Source organism: Saccostrea cucullata, unplaced genomic scaffold (genome assembly GCF_032062105.1).
Source record: "Saccostrea cucullata isolate Sc308-1 unplaced genomic scaffold, CSIRO_AGI_Scuc_v1 ctg1378, whole genome shotgun sequence".
Taxonomy (NCBI): Eukaryota; Metazoa; Mollusca; class Bivalvia; order Ostreida; family Ostreidae; genus Saccostrea; species Saccostrea cuccullata.
Genome location: NW_026922879.1, coordinates 146,698 through 174,611, shown reverse-complemented (window position 1 = coordinate 174,611; position 27,914 = coordinate 146,698). Strand labels below are relative to the sequence as shown.

General features: G+C 33.2%; 1 long non-coding RNA gene across 2 annotated transcripts; it reads right to left on the bottom strand.

The window, feature by feature from the left end:
* Positions 1–6,272: 6,272 nt before the first annotated feature.
* Positions 6,273–22,508, bottom strand: LOC134262672 (uncharacterized). 2 transcript variants are annotated; one of them, XR_009991058.1, is made up of 5 exons: positions 22,222–22,508; positions 15,274–15,481; positions 8,270–8,422; positions 7,966–8,028; positions 6,273–6,722 (listed from the first exon to the last, which is right to left on the bottom strand). It is a non-coding gene; the product is annotated as an uncharacterized LOC134262672 (long non-coding RNA). The 2 variants fall into 2 exon arrangements; XR_009991059.1 differs by lacking the exon at positions 22,222–22,508 and adding an exon at positions 17,486–17,731.
* Positions 22,509–27,914: the final 5,406 nt, after the last annotated feature.

Sequence of the window (27,914 nt, the reverse complement as noted above, 5' to 3'; positions counted from 1 at the left end):
AACAGTTGATAAGAAAAAATGTTCTTATCCATGCCACAAAATGAGTATTTAACTTTCACACTTTTAAGTTATGGGATAAACAGAGCTCGCAGGAAGGTCAGAGAATACCGGTATGTTAATTTCCGAATTTTCTCTTTGTTAGCAAATTCACATCAATTAATTTCGTTTTAGAAAACCATAGAGCACCAGCTTACCTATCTACCGAATTTATGTATTTTATATACATGTTCTAGTATCAGATGCATCAGGTGTATGAAAATATCAGAAAGACAAGCGTTTGCTCTCTGTTTCAAAAAGTGAGAAATGTATCATATTTGACAAAATTCTATCATAATTGAAAAAAATTCTGAACAATATCCTACTTCTGAACGCTCTTATGCTCCATGTGTATGCTTTGAATCAAAACTAGTGTTGGTTTTACAGCAAGCATCATTTTAACTTCTTAACTAAAACCTTTTTTTTTTTACAATTTTAAGTCCGTTCTTATTTTTGCATTAAGGACATATGCAACGTCCCTTACCTACTGATAATTTTCTAAGATATTCTTAATTTAATATTATAGTGTCATCAGATGTTCATAGACAAAAATTCAGCATGCATTACCAGGGGTTTTGGAAAGAAATTAGTTAATGAAAATTTTTGGATAATTCAAAGAAAAATATATAAAAAATACTTAACATATATTCTAGATGTTTCTTTTATCCAAAATTGTTATAAAAGAAGTGTACAACACCATATATAGAAGTTAAAATATAACAGTCACACAGTTCCTTAAAGATATGGAAATCTTCAACTCAATGGAAAAGGACAACAAAATTCAAACTACGTCGCATATGACCTTAAATAAGGGGCCAGATTTGGTCGTTATTATTCCTTTTCCTTTGTCGAAAAGACAAGCCAATGTAGAACACGAAAAAAATGAAAATAGCCAAAGTATATCCGATAATGTTTTAAGATAAAACAAATTTGCCTTAACATCTTTATTTTGATTAATACAAACCATATGAAATGAGAAGAATAAATTAACAGGCACACAAAAGAATTAACGACAAAGGACGTAACATCGTTTTTAAAGGGGTAAGGGGCATACAATTTGATACACGAAAAACTATATATACGTTACAAAGAAAATGAGGAATATATGTATTTTTTAGGGGTGGGTTGGCTTTTGTGCCCCCTCCAAATGAAAAAAAGCAATTTATATTACAATGACTACATTTAAATGCATAAAAGGCAGTTGGAGGGATGGGCATTTCACAGTAAATTTAAAATATTACAGTTACTTTTATGTAGTGTGTAAAAAGGATGGGGCAAGCTAACACCCCACACCCAAAACAAATAAAAATTGTAAAATACAAACGGAAAAATTATAGAATACAAATGGAAAAATATATATGGCACGCCAAATTCACAACAATGAGCAAATCATAGTTTCACAATCGATAAACTAGATTTATCGGTTGTAAACTATAGTGTACGGACTGTAAACTATACAACGTTAATCTATATTTTACATCTATAAATTATAGTTATCGCGTTAATCTATTTTTCACAACCGTAAACTATACTTTACACCGAAAAACTTTTCCGATTGCAAAACATAGATTATCTGATAAAATCAGTTTCACGATTTGTAAACTATAGTTTGCAAACCGTAAACTATAGTTAACGATCTGATAAATATAGTTTCACGATTTGCAAAACTATGATTAACAACTCTTTACTATAGTTTACGATTGTAAACTATAGTTTACAAACGTGAATCTATGTTTATCAACAAAGTCTATTGTTAACGCTTATTACAGACAGATAAACTTATATTAGTATTCGTAAACTATAATTAACGACCGTTAAATATAGTTGTACAGATGAAAACTATACTTAACGAATCGTTAACTATAGATTACGGTTTGTAAACTATAGTTTACAGTCGATAAACCTAGTTTATCAATTGTGAAACTAGGTTTATCTCATTTTTGTGAATTTGGGGTGCCATAAATACAGATTGCAAATAAAAATAAACAATACAAATGGAGAAGATCGAACATTGCAACGTTTGACAGGCTATAATAATGCTACTGAACTCTTCTACAATGTACCAAGAAATTAAATTCCAGTGGAACAATATTTTCCTCAAATCAAAAAGATTTGACCCCTCGAAAAATGTTATTTCATAGTATTCACCAGGTATTCGAATGAAAACTTTGTAATATCGAACAGGTAATGTAAACCGACTTTTATTCGGGCGGGAGAACTTTTTGCAAGGTTCGTGAGAGCCTCGTCATTGCGAATATTTCTCACTGCGAACCGCTCCATAACGTTTGTCTTTTAACAGCATATCCAAAAAGGCCGTTGACGGCCAGTTCTTGGTCTGTCATCCGTGTTTTTAGCTGGTGGAGACGTACGTTTAACGGCTGCAAAGCCGATTGATGTTCCTCACCTCCTGTTTCGTAGCTCCGGTTATCAAAATAGCGTTGTGTTCATCTTTGTTACATGTAAGGCGTGGCGTTGCAGCATCAACGTCGCAATCAAATCTTAAATATGGGTTTAATAAGAGTGTTTATTGTTTCTCTAAATCCAAAATATCAATGAAAATAGACCCCCAATGTAGAAGAAATAATGAAAAACATTTCATATTTTCATAAACAGGATTCATCAAGGGGAATAATTCAACACTTGGGTTTATAACAAAAAAAAGGGGGTAAGGATAATCCTGTCCACGCGAGCACCTGTCGGCCTGGAGGGCTATTAACAACAATTATAAGGAATTTTTGTCGTAGAATACAGTAGTAAGTGATATAATATGTTAGGAACACACGGTAATTTATATTTTGAGATGGATGTTTACAAACATGGAACCGCACAACTTTTGTACTTAATAAATATATACAGATTTTACAATGGGTGGCGCTGTAGCTCTCCGGTTTGTCAATATGTTTTTCGAAGAGCTACAGTCCTGCAGCTAGGTCTTCTTTTTTCATAGCTATTTCACCCATTAAAGAAAAACAGAGTTTATTTTAATAGCATAAAAACAAAAAAAGAGGCTTGGTGGACTAAAAAAGGAGTCCTGCATTTCAGATATTTCACTTATATAGGAGACCTGTAAATATTTTTGTCCGTTTTTATTACGGTATCAAAAAGAAAAACTGATTGGGTGGACATGATAACGCAACAAAAGAAATGGACAGGACAAAAACAATATACGCCTCGTCCTCTGTTTTTTTCAGATATTTCAATATAGTATATGTATTCTACAAATATTTTTTATAGTAAAAAAAAAAAGGGAATGAGTTTATTTTCCTAGCATTAAACTAGAAAAAGTGTAAGAAAAAAATTCCGACCTCTGTATTTTATCATTTGATTAAAGAAAGGAAAGAAACAAAACTAATTGTAAGTTTTTATTATCGTAGAATAAAATGAACTAGAGCGAGTATAATATGATTGATCTTAAAACGCAGTATAATAAAACAAAAAGTCCACCCATATTTGAGGTATCTTTCTTTCATTTGGTTATATATCGAGCTTACTATAAATTTTGGCATCATCGTCTTCATTTCATAATCAAGGTAAGATCATTCCGAAGCCGATGTTTTAAGGATTCAATGTCTAGTTAGTAGAGTATACCAGGGCATCAACGATAGTTGGAAACAAGAGATAATTTAAATAACGTGTTATTCTTTATATTTCCATTTCATTGTGGAAAAAAAATGTAAATTTATATTTTAAAAGCGTTATCTACCGGGTAATAGATTTAAACATCATTAGGCCTCCCATGCATGTCAAATTTTGAAATTCCCGATCATGACAAGGGGCACACGGTAGGTGTAACCAGCTGCTCACTTTTCCATGACATATGACCCGACTTTTGATGTTTTGGAGGTCCGTGTTTGCTCTGCTTGTTCGTTATCTCCATATATTTCGTCAATCGTTTCTCCATATCTAAACATTCTTTTATCTCTATTCTTAATTTTCGTTTTCTACATTCTGATGATTCCTAAATAATGAAAAAAATCATTTTAACAATAAATTTAGAATGAATACATGCGTAAATGTGTATACTAAACCGACGGCGGACCATATTTTATGGAGTCAGGCTGTATTAGAACCCCCCTCCCCAGCATTAATAAAAGGGTAGTAAACCCCGAACCTTTCAATATTGTACGACATGGTCAATGCATTACGAAGTGTCTGTTGATCTAAAACATTTTTTTGAAAAATATACGTTCGAATATGCATACTTTGCCGGCATTGACGGGTCCATAAGTGGAGAGGGGCTTCCGAGGGTCGGACATCCCTTTTATTTTTGCATAGAGAGCGGGAGAGTGAAAGAGACAGAGAGAAAAATGTTTTTATGTAACATATTAGATACTGTTATGTCTAATATTTTAAATAAAATAAGTATATATTATTAAATATCTGCCTTTTATGCTTACAAGATACAGAAGTGTTTCCCCGTATTGATTTACCCCGTGTACCTTCACTATCCCGACCTCAGTCCCTGACTTCTCACAGGTTTCCCTTTCAAATCAGTGGAATTTTCGCCGAGTTTATCTATATGCCATTTAAACCATCTCTATAAAAAATCATGAAAGGGGGTATGCAGAAGAGAATATTTCTCTCCTTATATATCATGCGGATATTTTAATCAATAAAGAGAATTGTGTAAATGGTATGAGGAGAGAAGGGTGCTCTCTTTTTAGTCTGAGAATAATCTTATGCTGTAGTTTTAATGCGTAGGTTTTGATTTGGACTGATGATCTGATTGCTCTCCACACCCATTGTTGCCAGGTCAAAATATCCAATTAATTAAAAGCATTCAAATGAAAATGTTTCTAAAGGTTGGACCCCCATCCCACCCCTTGAAATAAAAATTAAAGTTTATGCGTTATTTGTGTTTATTCTTTGCTTGTCAAATATTTTTGGACGTTCCTCCCTTTGAAAACCACTGCTATGGGCTTATGGGTACCTGTTGTGCGATTATATGTATGAGTATCGGGGCGCCAAACCTGGACCCCCCCCCCTTTTTTTTTCAAGAATTGCTGGATCCGGCGTTCATGGAATAACTTATGGTTAATATTATGCAGATAACATTGTTATTATTCAGAATGTGCTTATGAATATATATTGTAAATTACTAAAGCTAGTTAATAGGAAATGTATAAAAGTATCCTTTTCAATAAAAGGGTCCTATGTAAAACGAAATTAAACTACAACATTGAAAGATTTTAGCTGTTCGTTGTATTGTCTAAAAAATAAACTGATAATGATAATTACTAAGGGAAATGTAATTCATAGGCGTCGGAACCGGGGGGTTGAGGGGCTTAGCCCCTCACCTCCCACCACTATTTTTTGCAAAGATAGCCGTTATATAGGCATTGAAAAATGGGATTTTCCTTTATTTGTTGGTTTAGCTCCCCCCTTTCACTTAGCCACCCCACTTTCAATTTGCTTCCAACGCCTATGTAATCCCTATTATTCTTGCAAACTAACTGATCATGAGATTACTTTCATGGGGAACGTCCACCTCATCGTTTTTCTTATGCATAACTTTTCTATCGTCGTTCCTTTTATTTCCAATTCACCATTTAAAATTCCCATTACTCAAAATGTTGATCTCTAAATGCAAAAAATCAAATTTTCATGAGTATAGGTCATACAGAACCCTTCAATTATAACAGCCCCATGAGGATCCGGGTTAGAATAGGTCCTCAGTACCCCTTGCTTGTCGTAAAAGGTGACTAAATGGGGCGGTCCTTCGGATGAGACCGTATAAACCCAGGCCCCGTGTCACAGCAGGTGTAGCACGATAAAGATCCCTCCCTGCTCAAAGGCCGTAAGCGCTGAGCATAGGCCTAGATTTGCAGCCCTTCACCGGCAATGGTGACGTCTACATAACAGTGAAATATTCTGGAGAGAGACGTTAAACAGTATACAATCAATCAATCAATTCTCACATCCCTTTCCTCAATTTATTTACACTTTAAAAGACCAAACTAGGTTTGTTTGCAAGAAACAATTTAATTGCATCAACTATGTTAGAAAAAAATTACGCTTTCATGAAATAAGATAACAGCCAAGTGTTACTTAGATAATTCATGTTGTTACATTGTTGTATATCCTGTTGTATACAAAATATAGAAATTAATTCACACAAAAGAAAGTTTCTTTTTTTTCCTTTAAAACTTTTACAAGGACATCACTCAGTATTTGTGTCATGTATAGAAGTATTTTATCACTACGTATTTCATTTTGTGTCCTATATATAGCTGTAGCTAAGTTCATTAAACCACATAATACATTGTCCATAAGTTAAGAAGTTAAAAAATATACACTATGAATAAAGTTGACAGACTGACAAAAAATTTAATACTATCAAAAAATTTAATACTATCTTGTTAAAAACCATCTTAGTTAAAAATGCAATAAAAAGTCTTTTTGTTTGACTACCAATATTGCCCAAGTTTAATTAGTTTCTCAGGTTGTGACTGTTTCAAACCAACTGAATAATATCAGTACATTGTATTTTTGAAATGTTTTCCTTTAAGTAGCAGTCTTATTTTACAGCATATTTGATTTGCTTCAAAGGAAACCCCTTCAATGATGCTTTCTATATTGCAGTAAGTGTATCTGTCTAGGAGTTCTTCCAGAAAATATAATACTCTTGAAGTGTTTCTTCTGGTACTCTTTTTCCTCAATCAAGCACTGGTGTCCTAAAGATACTCCTGAATAAAATGAATAAGAAATACATGTATGAGATGCCAGTCTTTAGAAATACATGTTTAAGAACAAGTAACTATTAAATAATGAAGATCACTCAATATCAAAATTTTGTTAAATAATGAAATTTGGTCATGGTAAACTGAACATTACTATGGAACATTAGAATCTCAACTTGGAAAAAATTGGGGATATCTAGGAGTTCAAGATATAATATTTCGTCAAACCCACTCTCCAATCATTTGAATGAGTCGCAAAGCATGACATTCTACTACATGTTTACAATTCAATAGCGACAAGTCAATGTGGTTTTCATTGGTTAACTGCGCAATATATATTTTGTCACCAGAAAAATAGTATGCAGTTTTCTTTTATATATTATACATCATTTTCATTATCAAACAATATAAAAATTGACTGCAAATGAGTTTCCAAGGGTCAATTAAAGTTGGTATTTGTTTACAACAAAACTGTTTCATAATGATTGACACTTAAACAGTAAAACTCCGTTAAAACAAAGTCACTGGGACCCATGAAATTACTTTGCTATTATAAAATATTACTTCGTAATTCGTTATATCAAAATTAAGAACTCGATAAATTTATATAGCTGGGAATCCAAAATAAGTTTGCTATATCTGTGAATTCGCAATATTCATGTTCGTACTAAATGAATTTTGCTGTAGTAACCCATGATACATTGTGACTCATTCTCTGTTTGTCAAATCTAATTAAAATTAGATGTTAGATCTGCTCGCATACTCGCTAACACTAACATCCCATAAGGGTCAAACATCCCATAGAGGGTCATGTCAGAGGTCAAATAAGGAACGGCTCTGGACTTATTCGCTTCAACAATATACAATGATTTTGCAGGCGAGTATTTGATTGGTTGATAGAATTTGACCTTAATGTGACCCTGAATGGGATGTTGTTAGATTTTAGTGTAAGGAGTATGCGAGTGGATCTAACATCTTATTTTAATTAGATTGCTATTGGTAAAGTTACATATAACTTATTTACATTCAAATATATATGCTGACATCAGAAAATCTAGTGGTCCCAATCTATTTAAGATTAACTAATTAATATCAAGCACTAGGGACCTTCAGTAAACTTTAATATGTGAAACATTCAAGAATATTTAAGATATCATAAGTTTATAAATTAAACTTTAAAAATTTGCCAGTACTTGATTGGAACAAATGCCAAATGAGAATATGATCTACAACTGGTGAAAAAAATTACCTCATGGTGTGAATTTGATCTTGCCATTTTTACTTTCTGTTTCATGAGGCAGAGGACTACAACCTGATAAGATACATGTAACAATATAAACTTCTGAAGACAAAACATCACTGTCCATAAAATGGATATACATGTAAAGTCCGATAATTTTACAAAGCTGTGGAAGACTAATTATTTCTGTCTCTGATAACATCTAATACCATATAATTCAATCTTCAAATATTAAAACAGCTGCTTAAGAAAAACCAAAATTTCAATATTGGAAAAAAATACCTTTTTCAGGGGAAAAAATGAAAATAAATACCTTTGTCAGGAAGATCAATCTCATCAAAGTCCATTCCCCTATACTTCTGAATGGTGCCACTGTCTACATACTATGGAGAAGCTTTGAAACTTTTGCATGGCCTCGATTGTTCGGAAGTTGGTGAAATTCTCTATTAACCCTTACGTTGTGGCCCTGAAAAGTAGAGAAATCATGAAAATAAATTCTCAAATGAAAAAAAAATCAAAATTTCAAAATTATGCTTCAAAGATAAATAATACAAACAAACTGTTTTCAGAAACCAGCTATATTTCTCATAGATTTACAATTCAATTGGTAACACATTGGTTTCACATATTTTTTACTAGATTTCTCAGTGAAGTTAATCATTTAATGCCAGTAAGATTTAACTTTCCATCGATTTTACATATATTAAAAGAGAATAACTGCTTTTTTGATTACAAAAACTTGGTTTAACAACAAGCTCCTTGTCATTTTATAATACAAGCGTTTTTGGCATTACCCAACATCACTTGAAATCAAACACTTGAAATCTTTCCCTTTTAGTGCTTCAAAAAATTGAAAAAAAGACAGGTCATAACGAAAACTAATTGCTAAATTCCAAATGAACTAATTTCCGATTTCTGTATTTTCATAAAAGCAAAATAATAGACTTATTTTCAACTAAAAATGCGTACAAAATACGGCGAAATCATAAGTGTAAACAGGTTTCTAATTTACTCTGAAAAGAAAACTCACTACATGTGTTTAAATAATTTACTCTGGAAAGGAAACTCCCTATATGTGTGTAAATAATTAAGTCTGGAATGGAAACTCACTACATGTGTGTAAATAATTTACTCTGGTAGGAAAACTCACTACATGTGTGTAAATAATTTACTCTGGAATGGAAACTCACTACATGTGTGTAAATAATATACTCTGGTAGGAAAACTCACTACATGTGTTTAAATAATTTAGTCTGGAAGGGAAACTCACTACATGTGTGTAAATAATTTACTCTGGTAAGGAAACTCACTACATGTGTGTGATAAATGTACAATGACCATAAAACTCACTACAAGTGTGTAAATAATTTACTCTGGAATGGAAACTCACTACACGTGTGTAAATAATTTACTCTGGTAGGAAAACTCACTACATGTTTTTAAATAATTAACCTTATTTAGTCTGGAACTGAAACTCACTACATCATGTACATGTGTGTAAATAATTTAATCTGGTAGGAAAACTCACTACATATGTTTAAATAATTTACTCTGGAAAGGAAACTCACTACATGTGTTTACATAATCTAGTCTGGAATGGAAACTCACTACATGTGTGTGATAAATGTACAATGACCATAAAACTCACTACATGTGTGTAAATTATTTACTCTGGTAAGGAAACTCACTACATGTGTTAAAATAATTTACTCTGGTAAGGAAACTCACTACATGTGTTTACATATATAATCTACTCACGAAAGGAAACTCACTACATATGTGACATGGGTGATAACATATCCATAAATTTCACTCTGATACTTTTTCTTCTTAGTAATTTCCATACTTTCTGATGCTGTATTGTGCTAGCTGTGTATTACCAGTTCTTACTTTCATACTGATTCCAATTGTTGATTATATTAATTATTTATAAATTTGCAAATTTAATTTCTATTACAAAGTGTTTTCCCTTAGAACCAGCTACCCGCAAATTTGACCGCTTCAATGTACAAAAATGCCGCTTTGAAATAAAAAAATTGTTGTTAGATCCTCAGAGATTTTGTTCATAAACCTAAGCCCCTAGCCTGTTACAGCTTATCTCTAACCCTCTACTTTAAAATAAAGGGAAAAACACTGTAATACAAATATAAACTTGAATATTTTTTTTCTGCAGGAAAGAATTCATGTGAGTGATGTGAGAAAAACAAAATGTTAGACTATTAGACTATATGTGTATATTAAATTAAAGTATTCAAAATTAAGCACAATCAATGAGTATGTGGAGTTGTTGATGTAGTCAGGAATTAGTACTTCACATGAATGTTAAATATATTGTATGTATATCCTATCATCCTATATTAGCAGTATTCATAAATTAATACATAGTTGTTCATGCCAAAGCTGACAAGAAGCCCACTTTTTAAGTACACATACAGACTGAGTATGATATTCTAAAATTATGTTATTAAGGGGATGAAGGACCTTTAGCTGAAAAAATACCTGTCATTTAATTTTTTTCATATTTTGCATATATATCTTATTTAGTATGTCCTACATACTATAAAGCAGACATATCAATAGGTTTCTAGACTTATTTCTGAGATATTGAGTGACAAATACCATACACCACAGTGTCTGAGGGTAGTTTTTATTCTCCGTGATTCTGGGTCCATTACTCGGTCGATAATTGAAATTTTTCACCATAGATAAAAAATATACCAGCGGAAGTGTGTCTTTTAAAATATTTTAGAGTATGAATAGGGTTAAAAATTCAAAAAAGCAAGATTATTTTGTAACACCACATTTACGACTTTTTTAGGACAACTTAAACCATAAAAAAATTAATTTGCAAAAAATCCTATCATTCAATATTTGAAAATTTACGTCGAAGTTCAAGGTCGTCATTGTATTGATTAATTGTAAAAATATCGATTGGTGAAGCTGAGCTCAATATAATCAGTGCTCCAAGTTGCGACTAAAACGGTCGCATTTGCGACCCAAAAGTTGGTTTTGCGACTAGAAATTAAAACTAAGTCGCATTTTCGCGACTGAGAAAATTTGGGCTGGCAACGTCCATCTTTTTATGATCGGGATCGAGATTTACGTTTTCAAGATTCTCTATCAAGACAACGTTTGAAGATAAATACTTTAACACACTTGACAAAGCGTCGTATGGAATTAGATCACGTAATGTTATGACAGCATGCTGTAATAGTTAAGTTAGATAGAACCAGAAACGTATATACATAATGTTTCTGAGAGAATGGCATCCAAACATCGTAAACTTTCTTGAGTTTCTCTGAATTTGTTATTAGAGCATTTGGTCAATGGCTTGCATATCACAATTAAGTGTTTTGGCGGCACTGATAACGACTGAGTTTAGGTTTAGATAGATACGTAATAGTAAGTAAACAGGTAGGCCTAAACATGATAAACAATTGGCAAAGTCCTGTCTTAACAATTGTCAAAGTTTTATTATATTTTGATGAAACTCTTCTGTGTACATGTTCTTCTGTGTACATGTACTATACAAAGGGTGGTTGTATTAAATAAAAAAATATCCTTCAACTAGCAAAAGATTTCTAGTCACAGTAATTAATAATCTTTGATTTAAATAAAAACATTACACATGTGGAAGTTAGTTCATTGTTTTAATAGTGTTATTTACATGTTTTAATCATGGCGAGTGAAAAATTTGTTTATGGCGACCAGAATTTCTGAAATGGCGACCAAAAAAAATTTTAGGTCGCCATTTAGCGACCTAAAAGTAAGTGCGACTTGGAGCACTGATATTGCACGGGGCAAAGTTAAACGAGTCATGATCATGAGAAAAACGTGTCATGTTTACATTTCTCGAGTACGGGAAAACCCAACTATGACGTCACACATTCCTGAAATAAGCGAAATAAGACAAACCCACAGAACTTTTCCGTCAACAACCATGTAAAAATATTTTTTGCGTTCTGAAATTTACAAAATACCCTACCATGTACATATTACGGCCCGTTTTTATGATTTTATTCTACCCGTTTTTACTGTGTATGATCTTACTGAACCAAGAGATCCACTATGACGTCAAAGACGCACTGGACGCGCAGAGTAGGGAAACGACAGAGTGGATTAATCTATTCCGTAATTTGATAAAATTTGCAAGAAATTTCGAATGTTTTCAGATATTTTTATACTAGATGGTAAACGCAAACAAACAGTCAAAAAATTATACAAGTACTGTGGTTTCAATCTCGTTTCGTACATATTTTATCAGAGATTATGACGTAATTCAACTGAGTCACGTGACCATATATCCTTCATCCCCTTAAAAGCAACTTTGGTCATCCCAACAAAACAGCATCAGGTTTGATATGGTTAAAATGGCATCAAACAAATAGAGATTAATTAATCATTTAATCTATAGAAAATAATATTGCAATTTTCAGGTAAGTTTGGACTTTCAGTAAGGTGTGGTATTCTTGAAATTATATAATTAGCATCTGAAATTTACACAGCTTTCATTCACTGTTGAAATATAATTGTAGTAACATGGGATAGAAATTGGTGCAAATGTCAACCAGTGTACTGATTAACCAATAACATTGTCTTGCCCGACAGAGGTGGAGCTAACTAAGTCGTCTAAAAGTTGTCAAAAAAAATTTTTAGTTCCTTACTCATATGTTATTAATTTATTCACCAATCGGAATCTATTTACCACTAGACAGACACTAATTACCTATAGCGCTGAAAGTCCAAGTTAAACTGAAAATCATCCTAATACAACATACCCGGTAACATACTGACAAAATAGCAAAGTGCCAGCCCAGGGACCACAAAATGTTGATTCTTTATAAACATGAGTATAAAGTTTAAAGAGACGCACAGTTATTTTCAATTTGCACGTTTCCAGATTATCTCCCTAGATGCGTTTTTTATTGATGATGGGGAGTTTCACTGCCACGTAAACAGACAGGTGGGACAGATATTTATAAATTCATAATATTGGATACATTGCATCATGAATATACTAGTCTATCATAAATACACGATTGTCAGGATGCATAACTGAATTAATGTAAGGCTTCATTTTTTAAAACAACAAGAGGCCCAGGGGCCACAGCGCTCACCTGAGCACATCAGCTAGGAAAAAGCACATATCATGATTTGGACGAACTAGATTCTACACAACCTGAGGATAATTCTACATAATATTACTAATCAGCGCTTTGAAGTACTTGAAAAGAAGATTTTAAAAGGTTTCCCTATATACTCCTATGAGAATTTTTGGTCGGACATTTTGGCCCCACCCTACCCCCGGGGGTCATAATTTGAACAAACTTGAATCTACTTTATCTGAGGATGATTTCACAAAAAGTTTCATCTTTCCTGTCTCAATGGTTCTTGAGAAGAAGATATTTACATGTAGTGAGTTTCCTTACCAGAGTAAATTATTTAAACACATGTAGTGGGTTTTCTTTCAAGAGTAAATTATTTTCACACATTACTTTAAACACATGTAGTGAGTTTTCTTTCCAGAGTAAATTATTTTCACACATGTAATGTAACTGGAAAGAAAAAAAGAAAGGAAATAGTCCTGGTCTTGGGGAACTGGAATCTAGCTAACTCTCTCAATGATGTATGTTTTAACTGGTTTATTATACCACTAAAAATAGAGTATTACCAATCCGGACCAATGCAGGGGGATAGGTCCATTAACATATTAGACCAATACAAAAATAAAATATTATTAACAGAGGAATACAGATAACTGGGGAATAACCGTAGCTTCCGAAGCAGGGATTAGTTCATTTGACTAAAGGCACAGGGACTTAGTCCATTCACAGAGATTTCTAGGGAATTATTCATGCACATTTTACTGCTTAACTTATATATGGGAAAAAATCAGTAGACTGAGGTATAATAAATCAGTATAACTTGGACTGATATTTGATTCATCCTTATAAATTAAAGGTTTATTTAAATTCCTAACACTTTACTCTGAATTCCCTGTATTAAAGTTTTAATATTTTTCATTAATACACAACAAAATTGCCACTTTTCTTAAGTATTAATTCATTCCTTATAATCTAATTTTCAATCATTAAATATAGAAAACAATAAAATTTCTCCCTTAGAAATATCTTCAAATTGTTCATATTTTAAACGTAACGTCAAGCAGATTGATAAATTTTGACGCAAGTATTTGTGATGAAGGCACCCCAGGTTATACCATGATCAAATGACGCAAAATTAAATCATCAAAAAATATCCATAGGACAGAATGCCCCAGCCAGGGATTATAAGTAATTCAATGTGAGAATTTGTATTGATAAAGTATATGAAATTTCTTGAATAGTTTCTTATGCAATAGCTGTCCACACGTCGAGTTTAATTTGCAGTAAATTAGTGCGACGTAAACTAATGCGAATCAAACTAATGCGAATTAAATTGCGTTCACACGACAACTTAAGCAAACTAATGCAAATTAAAATAATGTACTTCTACAATCAGGCGTCAGTAAGGCTATTATGACTTCATTTTCAACTCATGTCAAGTTATGCAGAAGCAGATGCATTTTACATAATGTTACTGTGTCTGTACACACATTTTAGTAATTTAACACAATTTTCATTACTCAAAAATAGCACAAGTACTTAAAGCTGACCACTGACATGCGGTAATTGACCTAATTTTGCCATTACGCATGCCTCAAAATTTAAATCTAATTAGCTTTGCTAAGCATTCACACATAGCTAATGCAAAGTAATTTAATGCGCAGTAAATTGATTTGAATTAAGCTAATTCGCATAAAACTCCGTGTGAATGCAGTTAAAATTTAATTCACAGTTACTTATATTTAATTTGAATTAAACTCTCCATGTGTACAGGGCATTAAAAACTGAGTTTCAATAAATAGTCAACTCAATGGGAAGATCAATATATTACATGACACAGTTGATAAATTCTCACCCAAAAATGTTTTTGTGTATCACTTTCAGATTACATGAATATCTAGGATAGTTATTGTGAAACGAATCAAACAAACACAACTTTGAGAAAAGTTATGTCAAGGTTAAAGAAAGCTTGGAAAGGTCAAGGTTAATTTTTTTTTTTAAGTTGTAGAGCTTTCCTCAATATGTATCAACATAAGAATGTTTATAAAAATATCAGAGTTTCTTTAAAAATGCAGTGTGAAGGCCAGAAGGACTAAAGACAGGCATGAAAAACACCATATGCCCTGCCTAATCTATATGGCTATGGTAGGGCATAAAAATAATAACATTTACACAAAGCCTAACTACTGAATACCTTATCAATCTAAAGTACCTTTTATTCTCCACCACAAATTCTTGGTTTGGTCTCCATAATCATTAAGTAATTCTTCCTTCGGGAGGATTACTTTCAAAGCAAATGGACAAAGCCTTGGCTTATTCTGCATTATTTTAAGCGTCATTTTTTTGCCATTAATTTCCATTCTGTCTCAATTATTCAAGGACTAGTATTGACATATGTCACCTTTGTCCTACTGGCATCTCTACAAAAAAGGCAAAAACAAATTAAAATGTAGATATATCAAATGGCTGAAGTACATGCAGACACACTGTATCCAAAAAAATATTAGAATGAATGGATAAAAATCAAGTCAACCTTAGTAAAAAGATGATCATAATCTCCATTTCTGATGCTATGTATGCATGATTGCTCTACATGTGCATGTATTATTATAACAGATTTTAGCTAAAACATACAGTATATCTAAATAATTCTCTACTGGTTGCTTTGGATTTATATGATATGCAATCTTGTTTATTGTATTTTTTTTTTGCCTCAGACTAATAAAACATCCAAATACTTCTCAGTAAAATGAACCTTTTTAAGGAATCACTGTGTAGTTAGTATACAGTACACCAGGACATGGCACATTATGCAAATTATCCCACATTTCCCACTATCGTTGATGTCCCTGGAATACTAAAAAGACAGTGATTGGTTATGTTTCCATCTCATTATGAAATAAAATTATAGATTAAGATTTTTAAAATGTAGACTAATAGATTAAAATTAATCAAGGCCTCCCATGTCAATTTCAATAGTTCTTGCCCACTGACTTCAAACACAAAAATAGCTGTACAAGATTTACTACATGCATATTTGGCTTACTTAGCGTCAGACACAAAGACAGATGCACATGAGATTTACGTGCATATAAGGCCTTCTTAGCCTTGACTTATCGATTTGCGTAATTTGCATTCAGGCAGAATTATAAAGAAATCAACTCCACTAACTTGCCAAATGTTATCACAGAAAAAAACAAATACGAGGGCTGTTAAAAAATTATGCAGACAGAAAAAATATTTGACGATGTGATCGGGCAAAATGTAACACATAATATTAAAGAATCTTTTCTTATATGGTCTTCAAAATTTCATATCAAAATGTTGTAAATTGAAATCAATTTTGGTTGATTTATCAGTACATATTTAATTAATAATTAAGTCATGGTGAAGCAGCATGAATGAATGGGAAATTGAATGAACGGGAAATTCCTATGAAAAATCAACAACTTTATATTTTGTTGGATTTAAACCTTTTAAATTTATTTAAGGTAAGAAAGGAAAGTTTTATAGTGATAGAAAATTAAAGGGATGTCCACAGGAAAAAGTTGATTCAGAAGTGGGCAGCTAATTCATTTCAGCCCATATTGATTGACACAAGTGGTCAAAGTTGGGGCAAAAAATCAATAATCACGTTATATGGGATTGATACGATATGTCATAGTGGATACCAGACCAAAATTTTAGTCCCTAGTCAACGACAACTCGCTGAGATTACAAATGTGCAGCAGATACACTTGGATTTTTAAACCCAAATCATTGATCTATGTTTAATACCTGAGAGGGCAACCAGCTATAAATACTTTGAGTACAAAATCTTAAAAGGAGATGTATATTGTAGAGCATTTCGGTGATTTTGTTGGGCATTTCAGTGTTTTTAGGGGCATTTCAGTAATTATGAGGCATTCTGGTGATTCGTGTTACCCATAATTTGATGAGTGCATGATTTTTACATGCATTACTTTAAGAGGAATTCAAAGTTGAATTTTATCACTGCACCAAGGTGCGACTTTTTGTAAATGCTGAGGTTAAAAAAAATTACACATTTAAAAAATTGATAAAATAGATAAATCGATCTATTCTGAATAGTTTCATTTAAAGTTATATGAGTTATATGGCTAAATCAAGCTACAAATTGTGTCTGATCACGTCACCTGCATAACATTTCCGTGTTTCCCAATCTCAAAACAAGTAAAGAAGGCAATACAGAACAAACTGTGTTCTTTGTTAAGTGCATAAAAAAAATGAGTGAAACAGGCACTGTAGGCCTAAAGTTTAAGCATAAATTGACGGTTCTCCGAAAAATTGACACCTACAGCTGACATAGCTCGAATTTTCTCAACTACATCACAATCTATTCATAGTGTGAAACTTCAAGCATCTTTTAAATTCCCTTCAAAAGTAAAATTACCAGATTTTCATACCTAACAGCTTAGATATGCTTGGAAAAACTGCTCTTTGTACTCAGTAATCAGTCGTTCTTTGTTCAGTTGTTTTAACCCACCTTTGCTTTGCTGGTTCCTGTCAACTTCCGGTGACCAGCATCACTATTCGGTCATTTGTAAACAATTGATGGGAGAGGTATTTATTTTGGCCATTTTAACAACCAGAGACCATATATCCATCTGTCTACATATGGAAGTTGTACATTTTTCGTTATTTTTTAAAATTTGACCTGTAGGGCATTGGAGGATCCAGAATATATTTTATTTGAGGTTAAAACTTAAATAAGTAGTTAAGGGCCTGCCTGATGCAATATCTAACAACAACAAAATACTTATTTTTTAAAACTACTATTTCCTATGTTGTCTTTGCTCGAAGGAAGCAATTTCAGATTTTTTTTAGGGGGGGGGGGGCTATAAACTAACAAAAATATCTTGACAAGCAATAAAATATGTCATCAGACTTTTTATTGAGCAGCTCAGTTGAGGGGGCACAACATATACATGTAGTAGCTATAAGTTTTCAATAGTATTCTGTATATCAAAAAATTATTGTGGTGAGGGGACCACCCCCTGTGCCCCACAACTAAGGATAGTATCTACTATATGTCCCAATACATTGTCACAGTGACATTTATACATCATATGGTATTTGCTTTTTTTACTAGATGCATTTTTACATCACACTATTTTACATTAGGCTCAAGCTGTATGTTCATAATTTCTACTTAAGCCGGCTTGCTCAATGCAATCTGAAATCTTGAGTTACAACTTAATAGCTTCAGCCTCTGAGGGTGTATAGAATTCATCTATGGAGAAAATCAGTGTACACCATTGATTGAATTGCAGTGGATTAACTGATAGTATTTACATTTTCGCTAGAATTACAAGTCTTAGAAAAAAAATCCATGTCATTTTTCCTCAGAAATAAAAAAAAATCATGATCCAGAAATAATTAATATAACTTTTAAATATTTCCAGGTCACATTTTACGTTCAAATTTAAAATTCCCAAATATTACATTTAGAAGAGGAAATCACCATTATTAATACTTTGATAATTCATGGAGTCTGTACCTTCATGCAGTAAGTCATCTAGAACAGGAGTGGAGAAAATGTGATGGACCAGACTTGGATTTGAAGCCCGGCCCCCTGAATCTCCAGTCAGGTGCTCTACAGACTGAGCTATCTGGCCACAAGTGATTTAACCCATCTGACCGCCATATTCCCCCCTCATTAAAGAACTTTTGACCCCGAAGACGTTAACCCTAGCTCTTCCCTATCAGGACTTTCATCTGTAATTTCCTGGGCATGGCACAGCACCAACAATGTAACAGGAAAGGAGAAAATTTATGACTTGATCGTCAATCAAACTTACGATCCTTGCATCATTAGTCAGGTGCTCTATCGAGCTACCTGGCTACCAGTAATTGGACCATTTTGACCGCCATGCACTATTCCGTACCCCTAGTAACGCTGTTGCAAAGGAAATGTTAAGGTCATATTGTATTGTATATATAAGAAATGAATTTAGTTTTTGAAGATTCATGATGAGGTTATGAACTAGTGTCTACGACACTTCACGCCGGCACATATTTTATGAAGCGCGTTAGCTTTCATTTTCTATTAAAAAATTTCTGATGAAAGTCCAGGCCTTGGAGAACTTGCTTTATGAAATTGCAGTGTTCTTGAATTTTAATGTAAACAGGTATGATTGAGTACTTTCAGTGAAGAAAAATAATATCAGCGCATTCTCTGATCTAAAAAATAAAACACGTCTTTCAAAGCTGAACACGATTCATAAAAGGAACGTATCCGCCATATTCGCTTCAGATTCTCGCTACTCTGCAGACCCCTATAAATAGGGGAGAACTTAGTCACTGTTCAGTCTAATCAGTCGACACCGGTGTAGACGGACGTATATTATATAGGACTTGGTAGCAAGAATAATAACGTAATTCTTGGTCTAAATTGCAGGAAAGTAAGATACCAAATAAATTTACAATTATAGTTGTACAGGTCAGTGCGCAGTATACAAACAATCAAGATATAGGAAACTGCAATAAAATGTAAACAAAGGTAATGCAAGATAACCAGCACGAACACAGGTGGCCATTCCACACCGACACCCGTGACAATAAAGCAGTCAGGTGTAACAAATGCGACGAGTATACCCTAGTGTTGATGTATCGTAGATAATGATATTGAAAATGGTATATGCCGATTTACAAGTCGTGTTCAGCTTTAATCCCCAGAAACCAGTTCTATCACTAAACAGTAGTTGCATCAATCTTATTAAAATAAGATGTTAGATCCGCTCACATGTTCACTACACTAACATCTAACAACATCCCATAGAGGGTCACAACATTCCCATAGATGGTCACGTCAGAGGTCAAATTCGGAACAGCTCTAGACTTATTCGCTTCAACAATATAAGTTGATTTTGCAGGCGACAATTTGATTTTGATTGGTTGATAAAATTTGGCCTCTGACATGACCCTTATTGGGATGTTGTTGGATGTTAGATGTGAATGTACATGATGTAGTGAGTATGTGAGCAGATCTAACATCTAAATTTAATTAGATCATAGTTGCATATTTCAGATTTGAGGTTGCGCTCTATATTCAATAACGAAAAATAGTTTTAAAAATTGGCTATTTGTAGACTTCTCCAGAATATTAGGAAATTGAAGCATTTCGTGGTGTCATAAAAATGCATTGAATAGCCAGAAAATTAGGTCATTTTTTTTATAGATATATGCAGTCACCAAAGATCTAAGTGATGTTTAATGCATTGTTAACAAAAACTAAGCAGTTTCAGTTTTTAAGAAATTTACAGGGCCAAATAAGGCAAAAGCGAACCTTGTTCTTTGCTGACTCTGAGTCAGATGGTAGAGCATCTGCTTTAGAGTCTCAGTCTAAAGAGTTGATCTTGCAGGTTTGAATCCCACTGTGGGACATTGAAATCAGTCCTTCAAATGAGACCGTATAAACCGAGGTCCTCTGTTGCAGTAGATGCCAGCACGAAAAAGATCCCTCCATGCTCAATGTCCTTGAGTGTTCAGTATAGGTTAAAATTTGCAGCCCTACACTGACAAGTGAGTGAAAAAGAGCTACATTAAACAACGAACAAATAATGAAAAAAAACATTGTTATCTCTAACTTTGTACAATTGATTGATTGTATATTGTTTAACGTCCCTCTTGAGAATTTTCCACTCATATGGAGACGACACCACTTGTCGATGGAGAGCTGTAAATTTTGTCCCAGGCTCGGCACTCAGGGCCATTTAGCAGGGAGGGATCTCTATGTCCCACAGTGGGATTCAAACCTGCAATGTAAGGATTGACTCCTTACTTTGTGACTCTAGAGCAGACTCTCTAACCACTGCACCAAGTGGGCATCTTGTAGGATTGAGAAAGAAGCTCAAAATATCCAACGAGTCAAGATACTGAAGGTAAAATACTTAAAGAATATGGATTCAGGCATCGTTGCAAGCCACAGGTTTTGTGTCCATTCTATTTTTGTGGGAATAGAATGATAGAATGGACACAAAATGTGTGGCATTGGCGTTGGAAGCAAATTGAAAGTGGGGGGGGGGGATAAGTGTTAAAAAAAAATTATACCATTAAAAAAAAACCTGATAAGCAAAAAAAAAAAAAAAAGGAAAACTGTCCCAATCACGTAAATCTTATTTCTTGGGGGGGGGGGGGTTCTAACTTTAGTACAAAATTTTTTTTCCAAACACTACACTTTCTCCATTTTTAACCTTTACTGTGATGTGTCTCTGCAAGTTGGGGGGGGGGCTAAACCTATAAAACATTGTACAATGTCTATACTAAGTGTATTTTTGGAAAAAAAAGTGGAGGGGGGGGGGGCTAAGCCCCCCTAGCCTCCCGGTTCTGATGCCTATATGTGTGACTTTCAATGATGAGATTCAGGATACCAAGGGGTAAAAAGTTAAAGCAGTGCATGTAGCTCTCTGGTCTGTCAATTTTTTTTTCAGAGAGCTACTGTTCTGCAGTTAATATAAGATGTAAGGGGAGACTTCACTGTAAAAAAAAAAAGTCACTTGTTTTTAAATCCCAAATCAGACTCCAAATTTGTTCTACTTCTTTAAAGAGAGCACATTTCTCATTGTATTCCGTATACACGGTAAAGTTTTTACACTGTTTATTATTTTTTTTAGAAAGGGAAAGTCATTAACTTTTGTTATTCTTGATCAGGAAATTAGGACTACCCTCATTCTACTATTATAACAGTATCTCAATGCCTTTTTAAGACCGTAATGTTTAGTGAACAACAGACAGACTTATAATTGTTAATTTACGTGTTTGTAATTTCATTGGCTTTAACAAACGAAATCAGAATGTCGGAAAATCGAGGAAATTCAGTCAATATGAATGAATGTATTGTAACATAAATAAAAAACGATATCTAAGTTCAAAATAGTAAAATATTACTTATATTACAATATTTTCAAATTAAATCATTTCAATTATTCGATAAAATATCTTCAAACACAGTGTAACTTTACTCACAAACTTAATCAATGTTAACTGAATACCTAGCAAAATAATCTGTTTGACACATTTCAGAAATTTTCATCGGTACACAGTTTTTTAGACAACTAAATACTAATAAAATATGCTAAAAACAATTAATTCGCCTTTTAAACTATGTAAATATCATCAAAAGTTGTTGCCAATAACTTACTTGTACTGTTGATGTCCATTTTCACGGAAGTTATTCGTGCGCATGCGCAAAAAAATCCATCAGGGGAAAGTGTGTAAACGCCATGGTGCAGCATGAAATTCTGTGTGAAAAAAATCTCGTTCATACCGGAAACTCACACTATAAACAATTTTGTATTTTCTGGGTAAAACACGGTCAGAAATTCCGTTTTCAACGCTTCAGAAAACTCACTACACGAGTGTAAGTAGTGACTTTTCAAAATGTAGTGACTCGTTGGTGTGTTACCTACTTCGTGTAGTGAGTTTTGGGGTCTTACACACACACCCACACACACACACACACACACACACACACACACACACACACACACACACACACACACACACACACACACACACACACACACACACACACACACACACACACACACACGTGTGAAGGGTGTCAAACGGGGACAGGGGTTAAAGACTGTCAAAGTGGGGACTTCTTTATTTTTGATATTTCATTGACTTTTGACTTAATATATTAATCACCATGTAATCCTGATGACAAATATAATGAGAACATATCAATATCTTTAATTTTAAGCTAAGCACATTTCACAGCACAAACGGGGACCTATTTCACACTCATTAATATTCACACACCAGTTCTTGTTTTATTGTATCTAAACGGGGACATTTTCCAAAGCGAATAAAATCCTCTCTTTTGTGCCTTTTATTCACTCATTACAACCGTCTCATCACTGATTAAGACCCATGTCTTCATAGGCACTTGAATGCTTACTATTTTAAATCAAATATGGAAATTACGAACAGTTATTGCATGATGAAAATATATTTTAAATTTTTCTTCTCAAATAAAGTCTAGGAATCTGTCTTAAATTTATCAATTTGGCATCACTGACCTCTTTGTCGCAGTGACATGATTAATGGAATTTAAATATGGTGATTGCAACATAGTTTGCAAAATTCAAAGCTACTTGTTTTGTCTCAGAATTAGAGTATTGAACAAGAAAAAATATTGTCATTTGACATACTTACAACTATAAAAAATATAACACAAGATCAGAAGGGGGGCGCTGATAATACCACTCCAAAAAATGACCAATTTCAAACTAAAAAGAAAAATTTATATTGACCTATTGATAATGTTCAGCTATTGAATATAATCGATAAACACTTAAAATCAAATCAATGCATTTACGTATACGCTTCATTACAGTCGACGACGACTTCTTTAAAATATTTACATTACATTGCATCTTTGATCGGGTACTTTTATTTAAAAAAAAACATTAACTAAAAAATCTTTAAAAGCAAAGACAATTATTCATTTTTTGTTTTACGCAGAAAACCTATGATCCGGAAGTATTATACCTGTGCAGTATTTTTAATGGCACCAAATGTTTATGAAACTAAAGTCAAATAATTTTATTTTTTATAAGAAATATACAAATGAACTAAATTAACAGAAATCAAAAAAAAAAAAAAAAAGCAGGAGTTAAATATGTTTTCCATAACCGTTGCTTAAATTATAAAAGAAAATTTACATGACATTTCAGTTGCGACTGCTGCAAATAGGGTACTTTAAACCAATTAACTTTTTGCAAAATCATCTGATTGCTTGAGATATGTATACTGTACTATACTGTAAGGGCGGGTTCGAGCACCCTCGTCCTCATTGTAAAAAAAATTATTTCAGAAAGTAGACACTTTTGTTGTAGAGTTGCATTCCCCCATAGCCAACCCCCAACTGCCCCACAGGGAATCGTACTCTAGAGCAGAATTTCCCTCCGAGGGGAATTCACACACACCAGAACCAAATTAGTCCTTGAAGTTCTATCTTTCTCAGAGTAGGATACCCCATCCCTTGTCATATAGAGAGTAAATATAAACCACAGCCGCATTTATAATAAAATAAACCACAAAAAGATTTTTGAATGGTAAATTAGTGTTTTTCAACTTATGTACATTTAGGAAGTATATATTTCAATTCATCAACCAAAATGTTTAGCTTTCAAAAGAAACGCAAATCTCCCCAGAATAGATGTATTAACACCTCTAGTGGCTCAGCGGTAGATGTATTTTTAATGTTCTTTTTGACAAGGCTGTTTAAAGATTTTTTTCATAGAAAGTCCCTTATTTATGCATACTTTTTACTACTTATATTTTGCTTGAATCCAATGAACGGAAGAATTGTTTGAGTTCGTAGCATCTGAAAACGAATTAATTATTTAATAAATAGTTAGTTATCTCCTTTTATTTCATACGTCTACTGATTTTTTCCTCTATAAAATTTACGCAGTAAAATGTGAATAATTCCCTAGAAATCTTTGCGAATGGACTAAACCCCGTGAGACACATCTGCGTTTCGAATCATCTGAGAGATGTAAACCCAGTATGTAGATTATAAGGGTATGCAGGAGCATTGCTAAGTTTATCATAAAGCATTTAACAAGATATTGTCAACTAATGTCACGATTCCTTTTTCAAACTGTTAAACGGCATGTTATTTGATGTCTTTCTATAAAGTATAATAATCCACTCGTCAAGTGCATGTATCATATTGTTGAAAAAAAAATCCTACCGTTCAACACTTGAAATTGTCAATAGACAGTGGAAAAGTTTAAGCTCTAAGTTTAATCCTGAACGTTCAAAAGGTAGCTCTGCTTTTATAATAAAAGAATTAAATACGAAGTTCATGTCCTTCACATCTTTCCCTGAATAATATACAATTTGTTTTAGAAAAATCTTTCGGCCAATCAAAATCTCTATGCAGGAATATGTTAAATTGAATATAATTTGTTAGATATGTTGACGTTGCGACCGTTATGGCGAGCACAGGTATTTCTTTTGGTATGATTTAGGTCGGGCCTGTCAAACTGCACGTGCCATTTGATGCGTCTAGACTTTGACGTCACATGACGTCGTGTGTAAGTCACATTACCAAAAAAGAAGCCTGAACAGTGCTAAAAGTAAATGAACGTTTCGTTATCTATTTATCTTCAATATTTATCCATTAAATCAGGGCGTGTTAACTTTTACTTGAACTTTTGCTGCAAAAGTATAATGTGTCAGTCTAACAAGTCTATATGTTGTTACTGGACTACATCAGCTTGAATACGTTTAATCTAAAATCTTCGAATTCACTCTTCTGTCTTGAAATCGTGATTAACCAAAATTGTGATCATTATATAAAGAGAATGATCGCATCTATATAAGTACTCTAGTATTTATGCACAGAGGCCAGTAATATACTGTTTTTAATTTTACGTAATCACTATATATATACAAAAAAGGAAAGGGAAACAACGTCACCCCGAATTTACACAGGGTCGATTTTAAATATTTCGTATTTCATAGAAAAAAGAATGTAGCCAATTAAATTATAACTAGAAATCATACTACAATAAATATTCTTTAATAAAACAGAAACCTCGTTACTTTTTATAGAGTTTAAGTTGGGTATTACGAACTCGATATCCCGTTGTGCGAGTCGATGTACTTTAAGTCGTCCACTAAAACGAGACAAAATTTGCATATTTTCTTCAGTTTTGAAGTCTTTCCGGAGATGGAAAACATAAAGTAAAGATCCAGCGTTCACGAAAATCATCTTTTCCTTTTGTTAATTGCAATTAAAAGGAACATCTCCGATTTGAATAAATACGGTAGCTTTTTTCGTTCACAGAGAGGCTCGAGCCCAGAACAGACGACATTTTGGAAAAACCCATGATTGGTAAAAGGCGGAGCGTGATTGGTCAGATCTGTTCTAGAAAAGCACCATTGACCAATCACATCTCGCGTTAAATATTGGATGCAATGTTTAGCGAAATTAGTGGACGACTCAAACTACATCACTTGCATGACATGATATCGGATCTGCAAAACACGACTTACACGATTCTTAAATGACCGCGATGGTATTTTTATTATAGTGATTATATCTGAATGATCCCAGACGTTATTTCACTAACTGCAAGGTATTTTATTGAAAACACGAGTCATTTCCAAGATCGACCCTGTGTAAATTCGAGCTGACCTTTCTCTTTTTGTAAACATACAGTGATTACGTAAAATCAAATACAGTATGTTACAGGCCTCTGTGTATCTATGTTGTTAGGGATAAGTGGCCTCATGTCATTCCGAAATTCGTCTCATAAACTGAACATTTTATGGTTTCGATTTATGATCGAGAAAGTAATCAAAGGCCAGGCGTTAACATTTTCATCCATATATGGTAAATTCGGTTTACAATTTTCGACAATTGTATCGCCTTTTTTGTGGGTTCTCCCCCTGTGTGCAACCATTTTCATGTGGACTATGTTTCACAAAGGAAAACTTTTGGGCACAGCACAAATCTTTTTGATTCTGGTTATGTGTAACGATGTTCTGTTACGATGTTCATGGGCATTCGAGACGGACTCCTAGATTACATGGACATGAATTATGGATTCATAGAATACAAGATCTGCAGATTCATGATTGTATCCTGTGTTGTTTTGAAAGTACTTCATGGAACGTCAAATCATCTCAAGTGTCTTTCATCGTTAACCCAGGCCCTTTTATTTTTCTTTCCCATAAAATTTAAATACTACTACGGCCGATTTAAGGTATTAATTTGCATTTGGTTTTTTATTCATTTCATAGTGTGTAGTTTACAATTTATTACTCCAATTGGTTCGTCGTTGACCCCCGCTAGAACTATACAGGAGTTCTCACCGGGGAAGCCCTTAAAAATCATAGATGCCTGTAAATTAGATTTTGGTGAAGCTGGAACCTGGGACTTCTTTTACCAAACGGACTCTCTGGGGTTTTTCAGCAATTTGGTTTATTTCTATATTATACCCATTTTTATCAATAGTGGCAGTGTTATTGCTCTCTATTTTATCATGAAAAACCAAATAAAAGTTCTTGACGTGTTAACGAACGGTGGATCTACCAATAAAGTTAAATATCTTCGATTGCTAAAAGTCAATATTCTGTTAGGAACCTCTTTCATTATGTCGCAGATTCCACTAGTTATACTCATGTTTTATCTTCATCTCAACATGGACTTTATGGATGACAGCTATGTTTATTCCTCCATATTTCTTTTCTTCATGTTCATCTACTTAACATTTACACTTAGCAAACCAGTCGAAATTTTTATTTATGCCAGTCAAAGTAAATCCTTTAGAGATCAACTGCCAAAATGTGTATGTTCAAAGTGATTGTGAACTTCTTTCACTTCAAAGATTATCTGCCAAAATGTCTGGGTTCAAAGTTTTTTTTTTTTTTTTTGCAAAAGCCTAAAGCAGGTTTTGACACTTAATTGCAATAAGCATACAAACGGATTGTAATATTCATATGTTCAAAGGTAAGATTATATTGCTTTGTATCAATTTCTGATTTTGTTTAAAATCTTAATTGAAGAATAATAATATGTGTTTTACTTTGTTAAAGGTAATATTTTATCTATCAATTTATATTTATTGATATGCTTAGAACTGTGCGAATGCTCTGTGTTTTGATTTAAAAGCTGCACTTGTACTTCTCTTCAAGATAGATTATTCTGCTTTGTTTTAATTGGAATTCTCTTATTGTAAACAGTAATTTCCTTTTTCTTGAGAATTGTAATTTTAATTATATGTGTATTATAGAATTTACATTAGAACTTTTTTCGGTGTAGTTTTGGAAGGGTTGGAGTCTAGTATTGGAATTTCTTTTTATTGT